This window comes from Gopherus flavomarginatus, chromosome 10 (genome assembly GCF_025201925.1).
Source record: "Gopherus flavomarginatus isolate rGopFla2 chromosome 10, rGopFla2.mat.asm, whole genome shotgun sequence".
Classification (NCBI taxonomy): Eukaryota; Metazoa; Chordata; order Testudines; family Testudinidae; genus Gopherus; species Gopherus flavomarginatus.
In genome coordinates this window covers 17,971,706-17,992,781 of record NC_066626.1, presented here as the reverse complement: position 1 = coordinate 17,992,781, position 21,076 = coordinate 17,971,706, and positions in this window count along the sequence as shown.

The following is a 21,076-nucleotide window of genomic DNA, read 5'->3' as shown; positions in this document are numbered from 1 at the left end:
AACGCCTTGGAAAATCCCCCATGTAGAAATGGAGATTGCTAAAGCATTGTTGATCACTCATTAAACTTGCAAGTTGTGCAACCACATTTGCCAATCCAGGATTTAGACTTGCTTCCCATGTGCAGAGCCATAAGAACAAAAACCCAGAACTCAAGTCAGTGCTAGCTGAACGCTCACCCATTGAAGCGACGGGGAGAATCCATTAATTATTGATCAGAAGGCATTAGAGATTAGCTCATGTGAGCGTAATGAATAACAGCAGGAGATCGGCAGACGCAGTATACAGGAATTTGCAAATGAGGATGTAAGCAGTGTCTGAATGAGCTCTCCCCTGACATCAGTGATGCACTGGGGGAAAAGACTTTGGCAGCAGAGCACATTTGCACGGACAAACCTACTCTGTCTAGGTTTTCGATAGGCAGACCTGCTTTGCCAAGGTGATCAGTTTTGGCTGGTGTCGAGTTACAATTTGCTGAAGGTGTGACTTTAAACTGGTTTAGTTAAAGGCTGCATGGACACACTCATGTCTGTTTAGACCAGACAAATTTTGGTTTAGGTTATATGTTTAAACTGAAATAAGTGTCCACACAAGAGTCTGCACTTGTGCTGACTGCTACATCATGTAGGACTTTTAAAAAATGTTATCCACTATACAGTATTTTCTCTCTCTAGCTCTATAAATCACTGCTGTATGTGGATAAAGTGTGGCCTTCCGCACGCTTCCTTGAAAAATTGAGAGAGAGTGAGATTTTTTAAAGCACTCAAATTCCACTGAAGTCTGCCAAGTCCGTAAGGAATTTTTGAAAATGTCAGCCTCCATTTTTAAAGAAGAATGGATTTACAATGGATTGGTTGATATGGCTCATTAACCAATAAATAATATGCATTACTTTATTTCAAGAACACTTGGGAGATTTGCAGAAAAGCCTTTCCAAAACCAGGAATATAGAGGTTTTAATCGTATTTAAATGCAAGATTAGAGAAATGTTGTTCTATCTATTTTGGACTATTTAAAGGTCATAAATTTGCCTGCCTTGGTTTCATGCAAAAACCCAAAGACCTTAAGGTAATGTTCTGACATGTATTTTCAGTGCAACACGCTGGGATCAGCAGTTGGACTCCCATTGATGCAAATGGGATCTCTAAAGTTAAACTTTTGATACTGAACTGAGAATGTCTCCCAAGGATCTAACTAAAAGCACAACAGTATGAAAAACCTGTTTTAAGGCTGCTCTGAAAATGCACCATTAAATTTAGGCTTCTGGATGCTAATTTTCCTTTACATTCTCCTCCTTGGGGAGCTGTTTGCAATGCCTAGACAACATGGGGTATAAGGAGGAACTGTAATCCGTAGCTTTTAGTTGCATGATTTTTTTAAAATTTTTTTTTAAGGTTTGCCAGGGCTTGGATGGAGTTTATTTTTATTTAATTCCCCTGGTTTTATTTTTAACCACTCTACATTAGAACATTACGGGATTAGTAGCCAAACAAATTAATTTTCTATGAGGGAACACGGTGGGGAACCCACCTGATTTTAGTTTTTTAAAAAAATTACCTGGTTTAGGGGAACTGTAATTATACAAAATTAAAAAAAAATGTAACAAATGGAAAAAAAGGGCAGCTGATAGAAATAAGTTTAAATCACAAGGTAGGAACTGTAGAAAATTGATAAAAGAAGCAAAGGGGCACAAGGGGAAATCTATAGGTAGTGGAGTTAAGGGCAACATGGAGTTTTTAAAGTATATTAGGAACAAAAAGAATCCTAACAATGGTATTGGCCAGTTACTAGTCAGAAACGGTAGAATTATCAAGAATAATGCAGGAAAAGCCGAAGGGTTCAATAAACATTTCTGTTCTATATTTGGGAAAAACATGTGATGTAGTTATATCAACTCTTCCCATTCCACTATTATTTCTGGAGGATGTTAAACAGCCACTTCTAAAGTCAGATAAAGCAGCAGGTCCAGACAATTTGCATCCAAGAGTTTTTAAAGAGCTGACTGAGGCGCTTGCTGGACCATTAATGTTGATTTTCAATAAGTCTTGGACCATTTCCGGAAGAATGGGAGAAAGCTAATGCCATGCCAATATTTTAAAAGGGTAAACAGAATGACTCAGGTAATTAAAACCTGTCAGACCAACATCAATCGTGGACAAGATAATGGAGGGGCTGATCCAGACTCAATTAATGAAGAATTAAAAGAGGGTAATATAATTAATGTCAATAAATATGAGTTTATTGAGAATAGATCCTGTCAAACTAACTTGATATCTCTTTTTTTTTGACGAGATTACAAGTATGGTTGATAAAGGTAATAGCACCGATCTAATATATTTAGACTTCTTGTAAGGCGTTTGACTTGTGACCACATGCCATTTTGATTAAAATACTAGAATGATATAAATAACATACATGAAACAGATTAAAATCTGGGTAGCTAATAGGTCTCAAAATGTAATTGTAAATGGAGAATCATCAGTGAGACAGAGTTTCTAATGGAGTTCCACAGGGATCGGTTCTTGGCCCTATGCCATTTAACATAATTTATCAATGACCTGGAAGAAAACATAAAATCATCCCGATAAAATTTGCAGGTGATACAAAAATTGAGGAAGTGGTAGATAAATCAGGTCACTGATACAGAGTGAGCTGGATCACTTGGTGAGCTGGGCACCAGCAAACAGTGTGCATTTTAATTCAGTCAAATGTAAATGCATACATTTAAGAACAAATAATGTGGGCCGTGCTTGCAGGATGGGGGACTCTATCCTGGGAAGCAGTCACTTTGAGAAGGAGATCTGGGAGTTGTGATGGATAGTGAGCTGAACATGAGCTCCCAGTATGTTGCTGTGGTCAAAAGAGTGAATGCAATCCTTGGATGCGTAAGCAGGGGAATCTCAAGTAGGAGTAGCTTATTTTACTTCTCTGTTTGGCACTGATACAATCTCTGCTGGAATACTGTGTCCAGTTCTGGTGTCCTCACTTCAAGAAGGACTTTGATTACTCAGAGGGTTCAGAGAACAGCATGAGAATAATTATAAGATTAGAAAACATGCTTTATAGTGATAGACTCAAGGAGCTCAATCTATTTAGCTCAGGAAAGAGAAGGTTAAGGGGGGACTTGATTAGTTTCTAAGTACCTACCTGGGGAAAAATATTTGATAATGGGCTCTTCAATCCAGCAGAGAAAAATCTAACATGATCCCATGGCTGTAAGTTGAAGCTAACTAAATTCAGACTGGAAATAAGGTGTAAATTTTTAACAAAAAGAGTAATTAACCATTTGAACAACCTACCAATAGTCAAGTTGGATTCTCCATCACTGGCAATTTTTAAATAAAGTGTGAATCTTTTTCTAAAGATCTGCCCTAGATAGGGTGACCAGACGTCCCAATAAAATTGAGACTGACCCGATATTTAGTTGTTTGTCCCGCATCCCAGCCGATGTATGGTCGGGATGCCATTTGTCCTTATATTTTGGCATGGGGCTGGAGTGGATTGGTCAACCTAGCTGGGAGGCTCTCGTGCAGCTTCCAGGAAGCAGCTGGCAGGACCCTGCGGCCCCTAGACACAGGGGCAGCTGGCGGACGGGGATGTCTCCACATGCTGCACCCACCACCAGCCCCAGCTGCATCGCGGCGAATGGGGGCTGCGGGGGCAGGACCTGCAAGCGCGGACAGCACGCACAGTCCCCTGGCCACCCCTGAGCCTAGCAGCTAGAGGGACCTGCTGGCTGCTTCCAGTGAGCCACCCATCCCCACTCCCACGCCAGGCAGGTCCCTCTGGCTCCTAGGGTCAGGGGTGGCCAGGGGGCTCTATGCACTGCCTGCGCTCACAGGTCCTGCCCCTGCAGCTCCCATTGGTGCAGTTCCCAGCCAATTGGAGCTGCGGAGCTGACACTTATGTCAGGCGCAGCAAGGGGAGACAGCCCTGGCTGACCCTAGGACTCAAAGGGACCTGCCGCCTGCTTCCTGGGAGTCACCCCAAGGTAAACACCACTGGGACCCTACACCCACACCACCTCCCCTGCCCCAGCCCTCAGGTGAGGAGGTGAACAGCAGGCAGGAGGCCAGCCAGGAGCAATGGGACATGCATGGCATGATCAGATGCACACTGGTCCACCTGGTCCTGTGCTGCCAGTGTGCCCATTCCTGTGGGGGGAAGGCCCATGTTGTGCCACACAGCTCCCTCACACAGTGCCCCCCAGCCCCACTATGCCCAGTGTCCTCCGGACCCACTCTGCCCAGCACTCCCCCCACACAACCCTTTCACCACAAATGCACTGTGCTCTGCACACCACCATCACTGCCCATCGCCACCTCCCCAAGCCCCACCACAACTGCCTAGCACCCCACACAGAACCCCCCACTCCCTAGAGCTCAAAAACACACATCTCCCCTCCTCCCACTACCCAGTGCCCTTCCCCACAATCCCATCACCACAACTACATAGTGCCCCATACAGACCCCTACTGCCCAGCAGCCTGACACACACAGATCTCCCCCACTGCCCAGCACACACCCCAACAGGTCCCCCATTGCCTAGCACCCCAAAACACACAAACCTCCCCCACTGCCCAGCACCCTCGACCCTTTCACAGCCCAGCACCCCACCACAGACCTCCCAGACACTCACTCCCCCACTCCCCGACCTCTCCCCTGCCCACACTCACCGGCCCTCCTGGGAGGTGAGGTGACTGTCAGCTGGAACTGGGATCATGTGCCCCTGCCCTGAGGCGTCAGCCGGGGGCTTGAGCTGGGGCCAGGAGCCCCTTGCAGGGACTACAGCAGGGGCCGTACACCCTCCTCACAGCTTCTGAGAGCTGTGTGCCCCTCCTCCCCCATGGGTTTGGTCATCTCTGTGTGCCTGTGGCTGTCCCCCCGACCATGTATCCCGATATTTCACTCTTGCAATCTGGTCACCCTAGCTCTAGGGATTATTTTAGGGGAGTTCTCTGGTCTGCCTTATGCAGAAAGTCAGACTAGACAATCACAATGGGCCTTGGAATTTATGACCGAATCGATACCATGAAGATTAGGTGCCAAGGGCTAAATTCCAATCGGCGACATGTTCACATTGGGAAGAAAGGGCTTTTCTCCACTGCTAAAAAGGCAGTGGTTTTTACCCTGGGGTAATTAACGCATGTGAGTTATTTTGAGGTAAACAATAGTGAAGACAAGGCATGTTAGTTTTATTATGAGAACTTGCCAGCCCTATATCATTGCTCACACCAATCACTGCTCAAGGTTGTGCTTAAAGCAGGGGTGGGCAAACTTTTTGGCCTGAGGGCCACATCAGGGAATAGAAATTGTATGGTAGCCATGAATGCTCACAAAATTGGAGTTGGGGGTAAGGGCTCTGGTTGGGGGTGCGGGCTCTAGGGTGGGGCTGGGGATGAGGAGTTTGGGGTGTAGGAGAGTGCTCTGGGCTGGGACCGAGGGGTTCAGAGGGGGATTAGGGCTGGGGCAGGAGTGCGGGAAGGGGTTTGGGGTGCAGAAGGGTTCTCCGTGCTGAGATTGAGGGGTTTGGAGAGCGGAAGGGGCATCAGGGCTGAGGCAGGGGATTGGAGCATGGGGAGAGGCTCGAGGGTGTAGGCTCTGAGTGGCACCCCCTCAAGCAGCTCCCAGAAGCAGTGGCATGTCCCTTCTCTGGCTCCTATGCGTGGAGCGGCCCCCCGACCAGGGGCGGCGCCAGGGTTTCTGACGCCCTAGGCGGATGGCCATTTCGCCGCCCCCCGCAGCCCCAGTGGACCTACAGTAACGCCGGTGGACGGTCCGCTGCTGGAAAGGCTCCGGTGGAGCTGCCACAGTGATGCCGGCGGGCGGTCCGCTAGTGTAAAGGCTCCGGTGGACCTGCCGCAGGCATGACTGTGGTAGGTCCGCCGGAGTCTTTAGCCCAGCAGACCTTCCGCCAAAATGACTGCGGCAGCTCCACCGGAGCCTTTCCAGCAGCGGACCGTCTGCCGGCATGACTAGGGTAGGTCCACTGGACCCGCATGCCACTCCCCCCCAGCAAAATAGTGCCCCCCAAAAATTCTGGCACCCTAGGCCATTGCCTAAGTCGCCTAAATGGTAGCGCCGGCCCTGCCCCTGCCCCTTGGAGTGGGGCCAAGCCACGGCTCCTGGCCTCCAGCCTGGCACCCCAGCGGGAGCTCATGGGCTGCTGGCCCGTGGCCATAGTTTGCCCACCCCGGGCTTAAAGTCTCAATCTAGCCCTTAATAAATAGGTTAGACAGACATATTTCTTCCACTGGGAATGATTGTTATACAGAGAAGAATATATGTCTTAACTTGTGAATATGCTAGATTGTTCAAGAAAATTAAACAGGTACAAGACCTAATGTTCATTACAAAATCTCCTCCATCTGGATCAGCTAATAATTAGTGTTCATTTACAGATGAGGTAATGAGTGTAGCCCTTTCTCCCTAGCATAATCTTTTAATGTGCAGTTCAGGAACAGCTGATCTAAATCCACAAGCCTGCCACAAACTTGGCAGCTATGACACTTCCAAATTAGACAGCAGAAGCTTTTCAATTATAATTGCACCATAAGTGTCTCTTTAACCAGTTATGTGTTTTAATTATAAAGTATTTTTTTGAAGTTTGTTCTGCTCAGCTGAAGGATTTTGTTAGTTTGCTAATGGTGTAGGCCTGCAAACCCTTTTTCAGGTCAATAATGCTTCCTGCACCTCATTTTGGTCCCACTGAACTCAAAGGCGAATGCCCTCCTTTAGGGTGTAGCAATAGCTGCTCCTCCAGATCACCTGGTGGCATTTTGTTTGCATGTGTTCTCTGTGGAGAGACTGCCCTCAGGAGCTGCCCATAGCCCCTTCAGGACTTGGTTCTTTGAAAGCCACAGTCTGGCTTAATGTGTGTGACATTCCGGGGTACAGTTCGGCTCAGTGAGGGGCGAGGTAACCTGGGGTGCTTCATCATGCTTTACTGCTGTAGCTTCCAACCTGGGCTAGTCACAAACAGCCAAACAGCATGCAGGTCACAGCTGGTCTGCAGATAGCTGGTGAGGTCGGTTAGGGGCGCCTGGGCAGACATGGGAGTGACTTATCCAGGTCATTCCCATTTTTTGCTGAGCACCTAGGAGATGACGATGGCTAGCAGTCGTACTGCACCGTCTTCTGGCGAGCAGCCAGGAGATGATGATGGCTAGCAGTCGTACTGCAGCGTTTTCTTGCCGCAGGGCCACCCAGAGGATTCAGGGGGCCTGGGCTCTTCAGTGGCAGGGGGCCCCTGCTTCAGTGGTAATTCGGCTGCGGGGGGGTCCTTCCGTTCCGGGACCCGCAGCCAAAGTGCCCCAAAGACCTGCGGTGGGCACCCCCACCACCGAATTACTGCCGAAGACCCAGCACTTCGGCGGCAGGTCCCACTTTGGTGGTAATTCGGCGGTGGCGGGTCCTTCCGCCCCCGCCACCAAAGACCCGGAGCGGAAGAAACTCTGGGGGCCCGGGCCCTGCGAGAGTTTTCCGGGGCCCCCAGAGCGAGTGAAGGACCCCACTCCAGGAGCTCTGAAAAACTCTCGTGGGGGCTCCTGCAGGGCCAGGGACAAATTGCCCCACTTGCCCCCCCCCCAGGCGGCCCTGTTCTGCCGAGCACCCAGGAGATGACAACCTAAGATGTAAAAGATAGATGGAGGGGATCAAAACAAGAAATTGACCTGATTTGTTTTGTGAAATCAATGGCCTGCCAAACCCAGGGTTTTGAGTTCAATCCTTGAGGGGGCCATTCTGTGTGACAGTTGTTTGTGTTTTTCCTTGACGCAAAGCCACCCCTTTTGTTGATTTTAATTTCCTGTAAGCCATATCGTCAGTCACCCCCCCTCTGTCAGAGGAATGGCAGACAATTGTTTCACACCTTTTTTCAGTGCAGAATCAGAAGCTGCTAAAGAAAAACCAGCCAAGGAGGCGACGGCAGCGTGGTGATGAGAGTGATGAGGACATAGACATGGACATAGATTTCTCACAAAGTACGGGTCGGGCAGTGTGCCCCGGCAATATGCACATCATGCTGATGAGATCTGCATGAGCTCTGCATGGTCACCTGTGCTGATCAGCCCGCCACGCTGGCCAAACAGGAAATGAAATTCAAAAGTTCGCGGGCCTTTTCCTATCTACCTGGCCAGTGCATCTGAGTTGAGAGCGCTATCCAGAGTGGTCACAAAGGAGCAGTCTGGGATAGCACCCAGAGGCCAATACTGTCGAATTGCGTCCACACTACCCCAAATTTGACCCGGCAAGGCCAATTTCAGCGCTAATCCCCTTGTCAGAGGTGGAGTAAATAAATCGATTTAAAGAGCCCTTTAAGTCGAAAAAAAGGGCTTCGTTGTGTGGATGGGTCCAGGCTTAAATTGAGGTAATGCTGCTAAATTCGACCTAAAATCATATTGTAGACCAGGCCTCAGTTGATGTTTGGCTGGCAAAAGCAGTTTGGATTACTCCATATAATTTTTGGAAATGAATCAAAACTTCAGGTAATGTATTCAGCCAAATGGAATTAATTTTGGTTCTTCTATCGCCAGTTATGTATATTAGCTGCTATCTCTGTCGCTTTCTTCCTCTGTTTTCATGCTGATGTTTCCTGCAGCGCAATCACTAAGTAGAATCTTCTCTCTCAAGTGTCTTAGGGCCTGCTCCAAAGCAAACCAAAGTCAATAGAAAGATTCCTATTGGCTTCAGTGGGCATTGGATCAGGATCCTACTACAAGCTGAATCAGTGATAGCTGGCTGCCCTAAGGACCTGCTTGTTGCGCTAGTGCCAGGAGCAGGCCCTGAAGCTGGGTAAGCAAACCTCCATCCCACCCCACTGTTGCCATGCTCTTTGCTCACCCCATACGCATCCGAAACTTACAAGCCCACCGCTAATTATAATCTCTCTCCCCACCCGAATATGCTGCCCAGTTTTTCTCTGGATCCCCAAAGAAAAGTATGCATCAGTAATTAGGGGCCAATATGCAGAATAAACCCACCCTGCTTGTGGCTGAAAATATTAAAAGGAAAACGTTTATATATGGTTGCAAATAAATTTGCCACAGGACCTATTTCTCTGTGATTTAGGCTCCATTCGTGATATTAATTATGTGGAACACACTTCATGGGAAGTAATGGTAATGTGCACTTTAAATCTGATTTGGGAAAGCACTTATGCACATTCTGAAAGCTAAGAAAGTGTTTAAGTAAGGTCCTGAATCTGGGCATTTGGGGACTTATTTAATTTTAAACTTGGTCGCCTGGTGTGCACCCGCCACAGTTCTCAGTTTATCTGCTTGCCCGGCCTATGGTGGGTCCTTTATACTTGGTATGGGCTGTTAGATGCAAATGGTTGTGACACTGACAAAAGCAAGTGCCATGGGTTTTTTAAGGGTTGTGATGGACTATTCATGCCATGATCATTTTACCAACGATGCGTTTGTAGTTACCAGGACAGGGCTGTGATCAATTACCTCCCCAAGTAGGCTCCAGACATCCACACAATAAAAACAGTGTTTATTTTTTTGGCAGCGAAAATTTCTCTACAATGATAGTCTTTTCATTATTTGAATTAGAATGCTCTTTCTCCTTTTTTGGTTGTTCTGCAAAATTTGATTTTGAAAGACTGCTCTGCTCTTCCTGTGTGGATATTTTAGAAACCATTCCCCTCCCTCTTCATTTTTTTTTTCTGGTATTGCGAGCAGTGGGTATTTTAATCCCATAGTAATAAAGCCCTGATTTAAAAAAAAGAACAAAAAGAGAGCAAGAGAGTTATAATGAAAAGCCAGATAGACATTTTACTCTGATGGCATCATTAAGGGTTGCTGAAATACAATATGTATTTCGGACAACCCCAGGAGGAACAAATGCAATGATAGTGGTGATTGCTCATATTTATGTACCTCCATCCACCCAGGAGCATCCACCAGTGCTTGAAAAATCTTGTAAATCATAGCCTTGGTCCTTCAGCAAATTCTTGATAGGCAGCTCCCATGCCCACTCAGCACCATTGTGCAACAGAGATCCACCCGCCTGCATCACATTGCAGGACTGGGGACTATAAATATAAGACATGCTCCAACCATCTTTGAAATGCAGCTACCTCTCAGATGAAAGGTTGTAACCATTTAACAGCACAGCAGGATAGGTCAGGTGGATGTGGGACTTGGGAGACCTGGAATCAATTCCTTGCTCTCCCACAGATGTCTTGTGTGCCCTTGGGCAGGAGGATCAGTCTCTCAGTGCCTCAACTGCCCAGTTGTAAGATGGGGGTAATAGCACTGCCCTACTTCACAGAGATGTTGTGAGGATAATTACATTAGAGATTATGAGATGCTCTGAGTCCACCTCAGATGGTGCCTGGCTAGACAGTATCTAAGATAGCAACAATTACCCAACAGTTAAGGCCGCTGAGAAATGCCACCTCCAGCTGAAAGTAAAGGGGGGATTTAATGTAGTTACTAGTCCTTTTAAAGTGTATCTGTGATGGGGTTTATCAACCCCCCACTATTGGGCTAGAGCGGGTTAATGAAAAATTCTGGGCCCCAACGGCTCCTCTGCACCTGCAGAGATTGCTTCAACATGGAATAGGAGCTTAAAAGAGAGCCAGATAGGTCTGCCCTCTGGTGCTATCTTGAGAACTCCTGAGCAGTGGGTATAGCAGAAGTCTTTACTGCAAGGGAAGGGCCTTCAAATGGCAGCTACCCCATCTTAGAGGTGCGGCCAGGGTGGAGAGGTAGCTGGGAGCTTTCTCTCTTGGGCCGAGGGAAGCCTGGGGGACTGAGTCTTGAGCTGGGAGCCTGACTGGAGGCCGCGGATGATCAGGGACTGCACACTGCCTGAAGCCCTGGATAGAAGGAGTGTGTGCCAGCCCCCAGGAGGTGGAAGTGAAACCCAGGAACTTGGGACAGTCTGAATCTAGGGGCAGCCACCAAGGAAGAAGGCTGCCAGCTGACTCTGCCACCAAGGAATATATAGCAGAGTGGAAAAGGAACAAGCCTTGCTGGGGGCATTATGAGGCATGTGGAGGGGCAGTCCCTCCACACAACTCACTGGGTATCCTCATGGCTTGGTCTTTTGGAAACTGTGGATCCTTTGCCTATCATCATTTCCTGTGTGATCTGCACTGCCGGCCACTGTGCCTCCCCCTCAATAGGATGCTGCAGTGCTCACCTGCCTTCGCTCCCACGGATTTTATTGGGACTAAGAAGACACTTCCATTAAGAACAGGTTATTCCATAATTGTGCATTATAGCATTTTTTTGCACCTTCCTTTCAAGCTGCCAGTGTTGGCCATTCTCAGAGACAGGACCCTGGGTAAGATGGATGTTAGGTCTAATCTAGTCAGACATCCCATCTTGTGATGAGTTGATAAAGGTCTTTCCCACTATACATTTGGATTACGTGTTAGAGAGAACAGTGTAATTTCCTCCTATGAATCTTCATACAGCTTGGCAAATGGTTGCCAAGTTTATTCATGTGAACAGTTTAGCCTGCTGGATACAGTTCTGAATAGAAGTGAAATATTTCCTTTTCCAAGCTGTTGGTAAATTGCATAGTCAATGGCTTGGCCACCTTTTGGTTCATTATGAAATATATTAGAGAGATTGTCATAAACAGATAGTTAAGGGTTAATATCTCTTTTACCTGTAAAGGGTTAAGAAGCTCAGTGAACCTGGCTGACACTTGACCAGAGGACCAATCGGGGGACAAGATACTTTCAAATCTTGGTGAAGGGAAGTCTTTGTTTGTGCTGGTTTTTTTGTTCTTTGTTAGCTCTTGGGGCTAAGAGGGACCAGACGTGCAACCAGATCTTTCTCCAATCTTTCTAAAACAGTCTCTCACATTCAAAATAGTAAGTACTAGCTAGAAAAGGAGGATTAGGCTTATGTTTTGTTTTCTTAACTTGTGAATGTGTATTTTGCTGGAAGGATATTTTTACCTCTGTTTGCTGTAACTTGTATCTTAGGCTAGGGGGGAGGGAGTCCCTCTAGTCTATATAAGCTGAAGACCCTGTAAACATTTTCCATCTTGATTTTACAGAGATAATTTTTACTTTTTTCTTTCTTTAATTAAAAGCTTTTTTTTAAAGAACTTGATTGATTTTTTTCCTTGTATAAGACCCAAGGGGATTGGGTCTGAACTCACCAGGGATTGGTGGGGGGAAAGGAGGGGCAAGAAAGGTTAATTTCTCTTTGTTTTAAGATCCAAGGAGTTTGGATCAGCATATCTCTCAGGGTAACCCAGGGAGGGGAAAGTCTAGGAGGGGGAATGGTTTATTTCCCCTTGTTTTAAGACCCAAGGGTTTTGGGTCTTGGGTCCCCCAGGGAAGGTTTTGGGGGACAGGGAGTGTACCAGACACTGGAATTTCTGGTTGGTGGCAGCGCTATCAGATCTAAGCTAGGAATTAAGCTTAGAAGGGTACATGCAGGTCCTCACTTTCGGACACGAAAGTTCAAAGTGGGAAACATACCTTGACATGGTGGCAGCGGTGGGATTGAGTTTAAAAGCAAAACCAGTAAGTTTTTTTTTCTCTCCTTTCTGGCTGTTCAGATAGCAGCCTGAGAGCAGAGATGTTAAGTTTTTTAACAAGGGTCTTTGTTAAAAAGGAGGCTCAAGCTGTGAGCCAGCAGACACCAGCAAAAGGCATTTACAAGTGAATTGTTTTTTTCCTTTCTGCCTCTCTCGGGGATAGCTAATTAGAAAATCTCTGTTAACCAAGCAGCCCTGAGGAAGCAGCCTGAGCTGCAGCATTCCAGGCAGTAAGCTGCAGAGGTCGTGCAGCCAGCACAAGAAAGCAGGAACCATGAGTTCCAAGAAAGCCGTTAAACAGGAACGGGCAAAACTGGATGCAAAAGAACAAGCCAAAGAAGCTAACCACAAAAAAGAGATGGGGGAAAAAATAATAATAATAATAAAAAAAAATGAAGATGGAAAAAAAAAAGAGATGGAGATAAGGAAAAAAAAAAAGCCAAAGAAGCAGCCCACAAAAAAGAACAAGAAGCCAAAGAGGCTGCCCACAGAAGAAAAATTTTTTAAAAAAGCATAAACTAAGATTAGCAAAAACTAAGCCAGCTGTTCCAGCTCGCCCTAACCCAGGTACTGTTTCCCATCCCAGAAAATTCCCCACCTACAAGGCAGATGAGGACACTGAGGCCTTCTTAGAAAATTTTGGAAGGACCTGCCCTGGGTACAACATCTCTGCAGACCAGTACATGATAAAGCTGAGGCCACAGCTCAGTAAACCTTAACCAAAGGTGGCAGCTAAAATGCCTAAGGAACACACAAACAATTATGAACTTTTTCAAACCAAGGCCAAAATCAAAATGAGGCTAACACCGGAGCATGCCTGTCGGTGGTTCAGAGCCCTAAGGTGGAAACCAGATGTGTCATTCACCCGAGACGCCTACCACATTGAAAAAAATTGGAATGCCTGAATATCAGAAGCAAATGTTAAATCTCTGGACAAGCTGTCCCTCGGAATGCAAATAAAGCAGTTCTTAAAGGGTGTTCCTAAGAAAATAAAAAGGTACATCCTAGATGGGAAACCCAAAACTGTAACCAAGGAGGGGAAAATTAAAGCCAAATGGGTGGAAGTGGGGGGAAAAAAAGCTACTAGCAAGGGAAGCAAATATCACAGGGGGCAAACAGACAATAAACCCTATCACTTAGGGCAACCCAAGACCACACCTACAACCCAAGGAAAGCCCCAGCCTCCCTATTGTCCCACCTCACCAGTCTCCAGCAACCCACCTCGGCCCAGTAGCCAGTCAGCTGGGCGATGCTTTAAATGTAATGAACTGGGACATATAAAGGCCAACTGCCCCAAGAACCACAACCGAGTGCAGTTCATTACACCACCATCACACCAAAGATCCCCAGGCCCAGATGTCTCTCAAATACCCTCGAAGCGAAGGAAAACTTTGACAGTGGGCAAAAAGAAGGTTATCATGTGGAGAGACACGGGGGCACAAGTGTCAGCTATCCACCAATCCTTAGTGGACCCCAAATTCATCAACCCAGAGGCTCAAGTGACAATTTACCCCTTCATGTCAAAATCTGTAGACTTGCCTACAGCTGAACTGCCTGTCCAGTACAAAGGCTGGTCAGAAATGTGGACTTTTGCAGTCTATGACAATTATCCCATCCCCATGCTATTTGAGGAAAGACTTGGCCAACCAGGTGAAGCAGGCCAAGAGGGTGGGAATGGTTACACGCAGCCAAGTCAGGCAAGCTTCCAGACCCACGCCTGTTCCTGAGCCGTCCACAAGGGCCCCGTCTGTGTTACCAGAGACCCAGACAGAGGTGGTGGACCCGAATCCCCTGCCAATGACTGCCACAGCCAAAGTGCCTCCAGTCCCAAAATTGGAACTGGAAAAGCAACCAGCACCAGAACCGTTGCTAGCACTGATGCCAGCGCTTGCAAACCCATCTCCAACCCCAATGCCAGAGGGCGCCAGCGAGCCTGAACTAGCCGAAGCAGCAGACAACCCTACCCAAGAGGCTCAGCCAGAGCCTGAAATATCTCATAGTGCACCAGCGGAAAGCAGTTCACCATCAACGAACACAACCCCATCACCTACATCGCTTCCAGAGGGACCAAGCCCAAGTCCACAGTCTAAGAAGGAACTGGTGTCTCCAGTCTCAAGGAAACAGTTCCAGACTGAGCAGGAAGCAGATAACAGCCTTCAAAAAGCTTGGGTGGCTGCACAGAGCACCCCACCGCCTCTCAGCTCTTCTAACCAATCCCGGTTTGTTGTAGAACAAGGACTTTTATACAAGGAGACTCTTTCTGGTGAACACCAGGAAGACTGGCATCCTCAAAAACAGTTGGTAGTTCCAGCTAAGTACTGGGGAAATCTCTTAAGCTTAGCCCATGATCATCCCAATGGCCATTCTGGGGTGAGCAGAACCAGAGACAGGTTGGGGAAGTCCTTCCACTGGGAGGGGATGGGCGAGGACTTTGCCAATTATGTCCGGTCTTGTGAGGTGTGCCAAAGAGTGGGAAAGCCCCAAGACCAGGTCAAGGCCCCTCTCCAGCCACTCCCCATAATTGAGGTCCCATTTCAGCAAGTAGCTGTGGATATTCTGGGTCCTTTCCCAAAAAAGACCCCCAGAGAAAAGCAGTACATACTAACTTTCGTGGACTTTGCTACCTGATGGCCGGAAGCAGTAGCTTTAAGCAACACCAGAGCTAAAACTGTGTGCCAGGCCTTAACAGACATTTTTGCCAGGGTAGGTAGGCCCTCCGACATCCTTACAGATTCAGGAACTCATTTCCTGGCAGGAACCATGAAGAATCTGTGGGAAACTCATGGGGTGAATCACTTGGTTGCCACCCCTTACCACCATCAAACCAATGGCCTGGTGGAGAGGTTTAATGGAACTTCGTAAATAAACACTCCAATAATTGGGACCTAGTGTTGCAGCAGTTGCTTTTTGCCTACAGGGCTGTACCACATCCAAGTTTAGGTTTTCACCATTCGAACTTGTGTATGGCCACAAGGTTAAGGGGCCATTACAGTTGGTGAAGCAGCAATGGGAGGGGTTTACGCCTTCTCCTGGAACTAACATTCTAAACTTTGTAAGCAAAGCACCCTCCGACACTCTTTAGCCCTTGCTAAAGACAACCTAAAGGATGCTCAGAAAGAGCAAAAGGCCTGGTATGATAGACATACCAGAGAGCGTTCCTTCAAGGTAGGAGACTAGGTTATGGTCTTGAAGGCGGAACAGGCCCATAAGATGGAAGCATCATGGGAAGGGCCATTCACGGTCCAAGAGCACCTGGGAGCTGTTAACTATCTCATAGCATTTCCCAATCCCTCCCTAAAGCCTAAAGTGTACCATGTTAATTCTCTCAAGCCCTTTTATTCCAGAGACTTGAAGGTTGTCAGTTTAAAGTCCCAGGAGGAGATGACGCTGAGTGGCCTGAAGGTGTCTACTACGAAGGAAAAAGTGAGGGTGGCGTGGAAGAGGTGACCCTCTCCACAACCTTGGAACGTCTGCAGCGGCAACAGATCAAGAAGCTGTGCACTAGCTTCGCCCCATTGTTCTCAGCCACCCCAGGATGGACTGAACGGGCATACCACTCCACTTACACAGGTAATGCTCACCCAGTTAGAACCCCACCCTACCGGGTGTCTCCTCATGCCCAAGCTGCTATAGAACGGGAGATCCAAAACATGCTACAGATGGGTATAATCCACTCCTCTACCAGTGCATGGGCATCTCCAGTGGTTCTGGTACCCAAACCAGATGGGGAAATACGCTTTTGCATGGACTACCATAAGCTAAATGCTGTAACTCGTCCCGACAACTATCCAATGCCACGCACCGATGAGCTATTGGAGAAATTGGGATGTGCCCAGTTCATCTCTACAATAGACTTAACCAAAGGGTACTGGCAAGTACCGCTAGATGAACCCGCCAAAGAAAGGTCAGCCTTAATCACCCATGCAAGGGTGTATGAATTTAATGTGCTTCCTTTCGGGCTGCGAAATGCACCCGCTACCTTCCAAAGACTGGTGGATGGTCTCCTAGCAGGATTGGGAGAATATGCAGTTGCCTACCTCGATGATGTGGCCATTTTTTCTAATTCATGGGCCGAACACCTAGAACACCTGGAAAAAGTCTTTGAGCACATCAGGCAGGCAGGACTAACTGTTAAGGCTAAAAAGTGTCAAATAGGCCAAAACAGAGTGACTTACCTGGGACACCAGGTGAGTCAAGGAACCATAAACCCCCTACAGGCCAAGGTGGATGCTATCCAAAAGTGGCCTGTCCCAAAGTCAAAGAAACAGGTCCAATCCTTCTTAGGCTTGGCCGGGTATTACAGGTGATTTGTACCACACTACAGCCAAATCACTGCCCCCTAATAGACCTGACCAAAAAGACCCAGCTGAATGCAGTTAAGTGGACTGATAAGTGTCAGAAGGCCTTTACCCAGCTTAAGGCGACACTCATGTCTGACCCTGTGCTAAGGGCCCCAGACTTTGACAAACCATTCCTAGTAAGCACAGATGCATCTGAGCATGGTGTGGGAGCAGTGTTAATGCAGGAAGGACCGGATCAAAACTTCCATCCTGTCGTGTTTCTCAGCAAGAAACTGTCTGAGAGGGAAAGCCACTGGTCAGTCAGTGAAAAAGAATGCTACGCCATTGTGTATGCCCTGGAAAAGCTATGCCCATATGTTTGGGGACAGCGGTTGCAGCTACAAACCGACCATGCTGCGCTAAAATGGCCTCATACTGCCAAGGAAAACAACAAAAAACTTCTTCGATGGAATTTAGCTCTCCAAGATTTTGATTTTGAAATTCAACACATTTCAGGAACTTCTAACAAAGTAGCTGATGCACTCTCTCATGAAAGTTTCCCAAAATCAACTAGTTAAAAATTGTCCTTAAAATGTGACAAGTCTTGTAGTTTACATATTTAGTAGTATAGGTAAAGGTGCATATGTATTATTAATCTGTTTATTCTGAAGTTCTAGGAAGAAATCACCACCAGTGTGGTTCCACACTGTCTCAGATTTGGGGGACATGTCATAAACAGATAGTTAAGGGTTAATGTCTCTTTTACCTGTAAAGGGTTAAGAAGCTCAGTGAACCTGGCTGACACCTGACCAGAGGACCAATCGAGGGAGAAGATACTTTCAAATCTCGGTGGAGGGAAGTCTTTGTTTGTGCTGTTTTTTTTGTTCTTTGTTCGTTCTTGGGACTAAGAGGGACCAGACGTGCAACCAGAACTTTCTCCAATCTTTCTAAAACAGTCTCTCACATTCAAAATAGTAAGTACTAGCTAGAAAAGGAGGATTAGGCTTATGTTTGTTTTTCTTAACTTGTGAATGTGTATTTTGCTGGAAGGATATTTTTACCTGTTTGCTGTAACTTGTATCTTAGGCTAGGGGGGGAGGGAGTCCCTCTAATCTATATAAGCTGAAGACCCTGTAAACATTTTCCATCTTGATTTTACAGAGATAATTTTTACTTTTTTCTTTCTTTAATTAAAAGCTTTTTTTTAAAGAACCTGATTGATTTTTTTCCTTGTTTAAGACTCAAGGGGATTGGGTCTGAACTCACCAGGGATTGGTGGGGGGAAAGGAGAGGGGTGAAAGGTTAATTTCTTTCTGTTTTAAGATCCAAGAAGTTTGGATCTGTGTATCTCTCAGGGTAACCCAGGGAGGGGAAAGTCTGGGAGGGGGAAGGACGGGGAATGGTTTATTTCTCTGTGTTTTAAGACCCAAGGGGTTTGGGTCTTGGGTCCCCCAGGGAAGGTTTTGGGGGACAGGGAGTGTACCAGACACTGGAATTTCTGGTTGGTGGCAGCGCTATCAGATCTAAGCTAGGAATTAAGCTTAGAAGGGTACATGCAGGTCTCCACTTTCTGGACGCTAAAGTTCAAAGTGGGAAACATACCTTGACAGAGAACAAATCACCATTGCCAGGTTTATTGCTAAAAACAATAATAGTATAGTACCGGAAGACACAATACAATAACAGTTTCTGGGAAGTCGGCTTGTAAAAATCACCTTACACAGAGAGTGTGCTCCCAAAGTTACATATTTCTACTAAAATAGTCTCAGGATGATTTTATAAATTACAAAACACTTTACAAGGCCTTAAAATCCAACCCACCAGTTCATCCCAGTACCTTATCTTGTTGTTCTGTACTTTCCTTAGCTTTGTTTTGGACACTACATTCCAGGTACTGGCCTGCGAAGGGTCTCCTCAGCTTGTACTGGGGCAGAACGTTAATTTATTTTGCCTTTGACAAGTTTCCTACTTTCTAAAGCCAAAGCTGACTTCAGCTTTGCAAAGTGTTATGGGATACTTAGCACAGGTGAACAGAGTTATAGGCCAATTCAGGCCAGGTGACTGCTAGAAATATATATACACTATATAATGTTATATTGATATTGTATGCTTAATACATATTGTAATATATGTGGTGTGAATAACACATTGATAATATGATATTGATTTTTATCTATACGGTCATATATTGGTCAACAAAGTCCTGTGGCAGAAGAACACTCCCAGAGGAAAATGCATTGATGACCAGAGAAACTGTATGTGCTCAGCCAACTTCAAAATAAGAGAGCAAGCAAGAAGGTTTTATGTGCTATGCAATTTATAGTCATTGAACTATACAACGAGTACCAGATGTCAGTGCATAATTGCAGGGCTTCACGTGAAGCAGTACTTACTGCACACCAATGTAAGAGGCTAATGATGCTAAACTCCAAAGGCTTTAATTTTAGGCTAAATGGAAGATTCAGAGGTGAGGTATACACTTACGTGATGGGCAAAAGGAATCCGTAGACCCTTCTGTTCCTAAACAATAGTTGTGCCATTGTGCTGTGTCCCATGCCTGCATGAGGGTAAGGAGTCTGACTCTCATCCTTGGCTGTAGCTGGTGGATAGTGGTGATAATTAAGAACAGGTCAGTGGTGCAATCATTTGGCTCTTCTGCTTCCCTGCTTCCAAGTTTCTGAATTTCATGCACATAGAAAAAAATGTAAAAGGCAAAATTAAATCAAAGCAATTAACCAAGCATGAAAGGGGAAAAAAAAATCCCAGTCAGCTAATGATCAACTGACAAGAGACCCTGATATTGTGGATCCTAATTGAAGAAAGGGGCCAAACCCTCAGCAGGTGTAAACCAGTGTAGCTCCGTTATAACCCAGGCCAATTTGCATTATGCAGGATCTGGCCCAAGCCATTTTGCTTTCTGAGCTATTACAAGATTTGGACACCAGCATGACATTTCCTGGGGCCAGTGGGACCAAAGACCACATGGTGTAAACCAGCATAAGCACCAGTGGCACACATGCCAAATTACATCAAGTGAGAATCTGGCTCTGGGTACGTCCAGTTTACAAATGTTTGGCTACTGACTCGTGACTTCTGCATGCATAAGGAAGTAAGATGTTTTCTATACTATTTATATTATAGAAGCCCCTCAAGGCCCCCAGGGTGCTATGCACTGTAGACTCCTTTCACATAGCAAGCCTCGGAGTGCAACCCCCCCCTTATAAATTAAAAACATGTTTTTATATATTTAACACCATTATAAATGCTGGAGGAGAAGTAGGGTTTTGGGTGGGGGCTGAGAGCTCGTGACTCCCCCTCCCCCGTAATTGCCTTGCGACTCCCTGAAGGGTCCCAACCCCCAGTTTGAGAACCCCTGCGTAGAGATAGTGCCCGTCCTGAAGAGCTTACAATCGAAATAGACAAGACAAACAAAGGAAGTATCATTTTGCAGTTGAGGGAACTGAAGTGCCAGACCTTCTCTCTTCTGGGCTATAAATGGTAACATAATATAAGCCATAGGCTTTGAATGGTGTTTTATTCTTAAAGACAAATAGATCTCATCTCCACTATTTTCATAGGTACGTTTTTAGCCTCCTTTTTAATGCATGTCATTGGTGTCATACTGCCACGGGAATCTGTGGGTGGTAGCGCCTTTCATCCGAGAATCTCAAATCCCTGAACAAACAATGGCCCACAATGTGCTTGGCAATAATTCATGCCATTCATGACCATTGGGCCATTTGAATACCAGCCCACGCGTGCCCTCGAGCGAGTGGTAAGGTCGAGAGGGTTGTGCGAGCTGCAAAAGCACAGCCTAAACCAGGAGGATCCATTTCTGGCTTTACTCAATTACAGAGCAAGGCTCATAAACACCACTAAAGGGCTGCTCTGCACAGCTCCGTGATGAACAGGAGCCAGCTGACAACAGCAATTCCTAGTCCAGAAGGCACACTTTGTAAAATATATTATCAAGTGCTGCTATTTCATGTGACACCCCAAGCCTCAGCCAAAGCTCTGAAGTAGTGCACAACTGGTTATCATGACCTTGTAGTAATACCACCCAGATGTATAGTTTCTGGCATCTGTATTGCAGACAAGCTGGGTATATAGCTTCCTAGACAGCCTGTAGGGAGTCGACGTGGTCTCCCTCCGAACCAGAGGAAAAGGGGCCACTATCTCCGCCTAAGTGGGCAGAGCCAGGCCAACATTGCTCCACCCCCTGGAAGGGGAGGGGTGGAACAGGAAGTACAAAAGGCAGGGCCTTTAGCCCAGTGAGACCAGCATCA